Source organism: Triticum dicoccoides, chromosome 4B (genome assembly GCF_002162155.2).
Source record: "Triticum dicoccoides isolate Atlit2015 ecotype Zavitan chromosome 4B, WEW_v2.0, whole genome shotgun sequence".
Lineage (NCBI taxonomy): Eukaryota > Viridiplantae > Streptophyta > Magnoliopsida > Poales > Poaceae > Triticum > Triticum dicoccoides.
The window spans coordinates 603,060,312-603,068,950 of NC_041387.1; positions in this window are offsets into that span (position 1 = coordinate 603,060,312).

The window sequence follows — 8,639 nt, forward strand, 5'->3', positions numbered from 1 at the left end:
ACATACCCTGTGACTCCTCCAGCCGTTTGTTCACCAGCGCGATATCAGCATCAATAGATCCGATCTGTCTCATTAGTTCGGCAACTTCAACAGACTGGTCGGCTGCCGGATCCTTGCATACCTGCGCACATGTAAAGCGCAGCCATTACTATATGATCCCCCATTTGCCACCTATGGTGGGCAACCAGAGTCTCAGGGGCTACTATCCATAGGGAGCACACCTAGCGCGCGCTTCATAACCAAAAAGTTGTGCATTTTTCACTACTTACCTCAAAGCCTTTGAGCAGGCTTGTAAATGCCTCATTCAAACCGCTTGCAGCGGACGAAATCTTCGTGAGCACCGTGCTCATTAAAGAACGGTGCTCCTCCGAGAGCGCGGCTCGCTCCAGAAGGCCTGTCAGTACGTCCGGCCGGACATCGAACTATGCCAGACCCTTCTCATCGCCCCCCGTGGGAGCCAAACGCTCTGGGCTCAGGGCGACTGACGTGTTAGCCTCCGGCTTCGGCAGATCCGGACTCCTACGTGACGACACCTTAGTGTCGCCCTCTTCATGAGGCGGAAAGGTGGGTGGGGTCTCACTCTCCATCATCTCCGGAAGAAGATCCCCCAAAGACAAACTCTGTTGAGAAGAGCTACTCGCCGGACTACAAAAGACAAAGTCCCGGCTATGGATCTTGGAGAAACACCATACCTTTGAATTAACGATCAACTTACAGCTTGGTGGAGGGCTGGCCCGTTGGTGGGCGCGACGCGGTGAGGGTGCCCATCGTGGAAGAGCCTTCCGTTGCTTGGGCATCTCCGCCTCCAAGTCTTCGGAGGCGGCCCTTTTCCTCCCGCGTGGGGAGGAGGCTTTAGCCTCCCCTTCCCGACTATCCTCCATAGGAAAGGTAGCGATTCCCCCAGTCTGGATGCTTAGTGTGTGAAGTTCGGCTTCGCTGCCCATTCCTTCGCCTTTCCCTGGGGGGATTTTGCTGATCGCCCGACCAAGCATCTTGGCAATGTTTGGACCAGGCGAGCCTTCAGGAAGTGGCGCCGGACACCTGATTCTGTTCGCCTTGTTGAGCCATTCCTAGCCACGGAGGGATTTTCAGAATAATAGTTATGATAAATATAAATGAAGTGTCCAGCTTTAAGGTTACTTACTTGGGCATCTAGGCGATTGTAGCTTAGGCCCACATCCTCGGTGGTGTCCGGACACTTTACTTGTGGTCCGAAGAATAATTTACACATCCCTTCGAGCTTGAGGTCGAAGAAGTGCTTAATAGTCCGCGGACCCTCCGGATTAAACTCCCACATCCGGAGAGGCTGACGTTTGCACAGCAACATCCGCCGGATTAGCATCACTTGCATTATGCTGACAAAATTTATGTCCCTCTCAATAACCTCCCGGATGAGATTCTGCAGTTCTGGTACATCACCAGCAGGCCCATAATTCCGTCCTACGTTGGTCCAAGACGCCAACTGTGACGACGGGCCCGAGCGGAACTCGGGGGCGGCTACCCACTTTGTGCCTCTAGGAGTTGTAGCATAAAACCACCTCCGTTTCCATACATCGGATACTTCCGAGAAAGAACCCTCTGGCCATGGGGCATCAGTGTTTCTGCTTATTATGGCACCTCCACACTCCACATGTCGCCCCTCGATCATCTTCGGCTTCACATTGAAGGTCTTGAGCCATAAGCCGAAGTGTGGGGAGACGTGGAGAAAAGCCTCGCACACAATAATGAACGACGAGATATGGAGTATGGCGTCTGGAGCCAGATCATGAAAATCCAACCCATAGTAGAACATGGGCCCCCTCACAAAGGGGTCGAGGGTGAGGCCCAGGCCTCGGAGGAAGTGAGGGACAAACACGATGCTCTCATTGGGCTCCGGCGTGGGGATAACTTGCCCTGGAGCAGGAAGCCTGTGCTGGATATCTGCGGTCAGGTATCCGACCTCCCTAAGCTTAGTAATATCCTCCTCTTTGATTAAGGAGGCCACCCACCGGCCTTTTGCGTCGGATTCGGACATACTGGAGGATCTGGGGTGCTAGAGCTTAGGTTTTGAGTGCTGGAGCTCGAGGTGGGAGAAGGAGCAAGAGAGGTGGAAAATAGGCGTAGGCCTCGGCACCTTTATAAAAGAGATAAATATCAAGAGTCCTCAGCGTGACCGCTTGAGACTTATCTAAAATACACGGAGTCATTCCAACGGTTGCTGTGGGGTCACATGCGCCCCTATTGATCAAAGATCCCGTAATAAGAGGAACACGATCTCTGCTTTGGCAGGACGTGCCAATAAAACCGCCTCGCAATGCGAGTTGAGGTGGGGCAGGAAACGCCAGTTTGTGTTGTACCAGGCCACGATGCAAGGGCACAACGTACAAAGATTGCAAGCAGAACGGATTTATGCTATGTTCCCTATAATGGTGTGTGAAGATCATCTTGCAGATCAGGACACGGTCTACGTGTTCGATAATAACCTTGGAGTATTTGGAAGGAGGAACCCGCCTTGCAATGCCGAAGACAAGACTGCGCGCCGGACTCATCGTCATTGAACCTGGTTCAGGGGCTACTGAGAGAGTCCTGGATTAGGGGGTATCCGGACAGCCGGACTATATACATCGCCCGGACTATTGAAGCGTGAATATACAAGACTCAAGACTTCGGCACGTGTCCGAATGGGACTCTCCTTTGCGTGGAAGACAAGCATGGCGATCTGGATATTATATTTCCTTCCTTGTAACTGACTCCATGTAAACCCTAGCTCTCTCCGATGTCTATATAAACCGGAGAGGATGGTCCTTAGAAGGCCGATCACAATTACAATCATACCATCATAGGCTAGCTCTTAGGGTTTAGCCTCTACGACATCGTGGTAGATCTACTCTTGTACTACTCATGTGTTCAATATTAATCAAGCAGGAAGTAAGGTTTTACCTCCATCGAGAGGGCCGAACCTGGGTAAACATTGTGTCCCTTGCTTCCTATTACCATCATCCTAAGATGCACAGATCGGGACCCCCTACCCGAGATCCGCCGGTTTTGACACCGACACACCCTGCCTCATGGATGACTTGGAGACCCCACCCCTAACGTGAGACCGACGCCAATTTTTTTTATAAATACAGAAACCACCAAAAAGAAACCTAGATCAAGAGTTCCGCCACCGCAAGCCTCTGTAGCCACCAAAAACCAATCAGGACCCTGTTCCGGCACCCTGCCGGAGGGGGGATCCATCACCAGTGGACATCTTCATCATCCCGGCGCTGTTCATGACGAGGAGGGAGTAGTTCAACCTCGGGGCTGAGGGTATGTACCAGTAGCTATGTGTTTGATCTCTCTCTCTCTCTCTCTCTCTCTCTCTCTCTCTCTCTCGTGTTCTTGATTTTTCACGATCTTGATGTATCGCGAGCTTTGCTATTATAGTTGGATCCTATAATGTTTCTCCCCTCTATCTTCTTGTAATGGATTGAGTTTTCCCTTTGAAGTTATCTTATCGTATTGAGTCTATAAAGATTTGAGAACACTTCATGTATGTCTTGCATGGGATACCCGTGGTGACAATGAGGTATTCTATTGATTCACTTGATGTATGTTTTGGTGATCAACTTGCGGGTTCTGTGACCTTGGGAATCTATCCATAGGGGTTGGCACACGTTTTCGTCTTGACTCTCCGGTAGATACTTTGGGGCTCTCTTTGAGGTTCTTTGTGTTGGTTTGAATAGATGAATCTTAGATTGTGTGATGCATATTTTATAATCATACCCATGGATAGTTGTGGTTACATTGGAGTATCTAGGTGACATTAGGGTTTTGGTTGATGTCTGTCTTAAGGTGTTATTTTACTACGAACTCTAGGGCCGTTTGTGACACTTATAAGAATAGCCCAATGGATTGATCGGAAAGAATAACTTTGAGGTGGTTTTGTACCCTACAATAATCTCTTCATTTGTTCTCCGCTGTTACTGACTTTGGAGTGACTCTTTGTTGTATGTTGAGGGATTGTTATATGATCGAATTATGTTATTATTGTTGAGAGAACTTGCACTAGTGAAAGTATGAACCCTAGGCCTTATTTCGAAGCATTGCAATACCGTGTTCGCTCACTTTTGTTACTTGCTACCTTGCTGTTTTGATAATTTCAGAATACAAAAACCTATATCTACCATCCATATTGCACTTGTATCATCATCTCTTCGCCGAACTAGTGCACCTATACAATTTACCATTGTATTGTGTGTGTTGGGGACACAAGATACTCTATGCTATTTGGTTGTAGGGTTGTTTTAGAGAGACCATCTTCATCCTATGCCTCCCACGGATTGATAAACCTTAGGTCATCCACTTGAAGGAAATTCGCTATTGTCCTACAAACCCCTGCACTTGGAGGCCCAATAACGTCTATAAGAAGAAGGTTGCATAGTACACATGAAGCTCTTTTTTGGCGCGGTTGCTAGGGAGGTTAGTTCTTGAAGGTATATCTTTAGATATTGCAATTAAATCTTTTTGTTTCTTGTTTTATCACTAGTTTAGTCTATAAAAGAAAACTACAAAAAATGGAATTGAGGGTGCCTCATATGCTTCATATTTTTAATGTCATTCGAGAAAATAAGGATTCCGATAATTGTGCCAAAGTGTTAGAAGAAGAATGCATTAGAATGTTTGGTACTAAATATTTTAATGGTGAGCATGATTGCTATGTTATTAGTATGAATTCTTTGAATATCCATGTTGCTAATGATATGCAAAAGCACAAGCTTGAGGATGCTATGTTTGATGAAGATGGTATTTTTAGTCCCCCAATTTTTGATGAGAATATTTATTATGATGAAAACATGCATCCTATTTATGATGATTATATTGATTAAAGTGGATTTGGAGAGGTCATGACTTTATTTAGTAATGATTCCACTATCTTGGAAGAGGTTTCAATTGATTATGATGAGAATAAAGTTGCTACTTATGATGATTATAGTGATGACACTTATGTTATAAAAAGTAGTGATGATTATTTTTATAAAACTTGTCATGATTATGAATACCCTTTTTCTGAACATTATTCTTTCAATGTGGAAACAATTTATAGTATTCGAGTTTCTTATGATACTCTCGCAATTCCGAATGAGAACAGTTTTGCTTATGTAGAGAGTAAAAAAAAATTATATGCTTATGCATCATGAAAAGAGTGCTTTATGTGATGGTTATATTGTTGAATTCATTCATGATGCTACTGAAAATTATTATGAAGCAGTAATATATGCTTGCAATAATATCAAGTTTCCTCTCTATGTGTTGAAAATCTTGAAGCTATGCTTGCTTTGCTTTCCTATGCTAGTTGATTCTTGTTCCCATAAGTTGTTTGCTCACAAGATCCCTATGCATAGGAAGTGGGTTAGACTTAAATGTGCTAGTCATATTCTTCATGACGCTCCCGTTATATTTCAATTCTTATCCTTTATCTGAGCATCATTATCATCATCATGCCTAGCTAAAAAGGCATTAAAGAAAAGCGCTTGTTGGGAGACAACCCAATATTTAACTGTACTATTTTTGTGTGTTCACATGCTTATGCTACAGTGGTAATCATGTTTTATAGCTTCTGTTTCAATAAAGTGTCAAGTAAAGCCTTTGGGAATACTTGGGTGAAAGTTAATGTGATCTTGCTGTAAAAAACAGAAACTTTGCACTCACGAGATTAGCTGTCATGTTTTACAGAAGCTTGATTTTGAGTTGATTCTTTTTGCATAAGATTAATACTCACGTCCACCAATTTATGTCAAAAATTTTGGAGTTACATAAATATTCTAGAGTTACAGATTACTACAGAATGTTTTCTTTTTGACAGATTATGTTTTTCACATGTTGTTTGCTTATTTTGATGAATCTATGAGTAGTTGGAGGGTATGAACCATAGAGAAGTTGGAATACAGTATATATTACACGAATACAAATTTATAAGGAGTTCACAACAGTATCAAAAGTGGTGATTTATTTTCTTATACTAACGGAGCTTACGAGTTTTCTGTTTAGTTTTGTGTTGTGAAGTTTTCAAGTTTTGGGTAGACATTCGATGGACTATGGAATAAAGAGTGGCAAGAGCCTAAGCTTGGGGATGACCAAGGCACCCCAAGGTAATATTCAAGGACAACCAAGATCCTAAGCTTGGGGATGCCCCGGAAGGCATCCCCTCTTCCGTCTTCGTTCATCTGTAACCTTACTTGGAGCTATATTTTTATTCACCACACGATATGTGGTTTGCTTGGAGCGTCAATTTATTTTATTTTGCCTTGCTTGCTATTTGAATAATATCCCAAGATCTGAAATTATTAAATGTTAGAGTGTCTTCACATAGTTACATAATTATTCGACTACTCATTGATCTTCACTTATATCTTTTGGATTAGTTTGTCGTTTGCTCTAGTGCTTCACTTATATCTTTTTAGAGCACGGCGGTGTTTTCATTTTGAATAAATAGATGAACTCTCATGCTTCACTTATATTATTTTGAGAGTCTTAAATAGCATGGTAATTTGCTTTGGCTATAAATTTAGTCCTAATATGATGGGCATCCAAGGGGGATATAATAAAAACTTTCATATGAAGTGCATTGAATACTATGAGAATTTTGATTCTTTATGATTGTTTTGAGATATGAAGATGGTGATATTATAGTCATGCTAGTAGAGTAGTTCTGAATTTGAGAGATACTTGTGTTAAAGTTTGTGATTCTCGTAGCATGCACGTATGGTGAACCATTATGTGATGAAGTTGGAGCATGATTTATTTATTGATTGTCTTCCTTATGAGTGGCGGTCGAGGACGAGTGGTGGTCTATTCCTACCAATCTATCCCCCTAGGATCATGTGCGTAGTACTTCATTTCGATAACTAATAGACTTTTGCAATAAGTATGTGAGTTCTTTATGACTAATGTTGATTCCATTGATTATACGCACTCTCACCCTTCCACCACTGCTATCCTCTCTTATACCACGCGACTTTCGCCGGTACCATACACCCACCATATACCTTACTCAAAAAAGCCACCATACCTACCTATTACAGCATTTCCATAGCCATTCCGAGATATATTGCCATGCAACATTCCACCATTCCGTTTATTATGACACGCATCATCATTGTCATATTGCTTTGCATGATCATGTTGTTCACATAGTATTTGTGGCAAAGACACCTTTCTTAATTCTTTCATACATGTCACTCTTGATTCATTACACATCCCGGTACACCGCTAGAAGTATTCACATAGATTCATATTTTGTTCTAAGTATTGAGTTACAATTCTTGAGTTGTAAGTAAATAAAAGTGTGATGATCATTATTATTAGAGCATTATCCCAGTGAGGAAAGGATGATGGAGACTATGATTCCCCCACAAGTCAGGATGAGACTCCGGATGAAAAACAAAGGAGGCAAAAAAAGAGAAGGCCCCAAAAAACCAAAAAAAAGAGAGGAAACAAAAAAATGAGAGAAAAAGAGAGAAGGGGCAATGCTACCATCCTATTACCACACTTGTGCTTCAAAGTAGCACCATGATCTTCATGATATGAGTCTCCTATGTTGTCACTTTCATATACTAGTGGGAATTTTTCATTATAGAACTTGGCTTGTATATTCCAATGATGGGCTTCCTCAAAATGCCATGGGTCTTCGTGAGCAAGCAAGTTGGATGCACACCCACTTAGTTTCTCTTTGAGCATTCATACACTTATAGCTCTAGTGCATCCGTTGCATGGCAATCCCTACTCACTCACATTGATATCTATTGATGGGCATCTCCATAGCCCGTTGATACTCCTAGTTGATGTGAGACTATCTTCTTCCTTTTTGTCTTCTCCACAACCACCATATTCTATTCCACCATAGTGCTATATCCATGGCTCACGCTCATGTATTGCGTGAAGATTGAAAAAGTTTGGGAACAACAAAAGTATGAAAAAATTGCTTGGCTTGTCATCGGGGTTGTGCATGATTTAAATATTTTGTGCGATGAAGATGGAGCATAGCTAGACTATATGATTTTGTAGGGATAGCTTTCTTTGGCCATGTTATTTTGAGAAGACGTGATTGCTTTGTTAGTATGCTTGAAGTATTATTGTTTTTAGGTCAATATTAAACTTTTGTTTTGGATCTTATGGATCTGAATCTTCTTGCCACAATAGAGAAGATTACATTGATAAATACGTTAGGTAGCATTCCACATCAAAATTCGGTTTTTATCATCTACCTACTCGAGGACGAGTAGGAATTAAGCTTGGGGATGCTTGATACGTCTCCAACGTATCTATAATTTTTGATTGTTCCATGCTATTATATTATCAATCTTGGATGTTTTATATGCATTTACATGCTATTTTATATGATTTTGGGGACTAACCTATTAACCTAGAGCCCAGTGCCAGTTTCTGTCTTTTTCCTTGTTTTTGAGTTTTACAGAAAAGGAATACCAAACGGAGTCCAATTGACCTGCCAATTTTTGTGATTTTTTATGGACCAAAAGAAGCCCCCGAAATAAAAGAGTTGGGCCAGAAGAGTCCCGAGCCATCCACGAGGGTAGAGATCGCGCCCTACCCCCCTGGGGGCGCCCCCTGCCTCGTGGATGACTCGGAGACCCCCCCCCCCCTGACATGAGACCGAC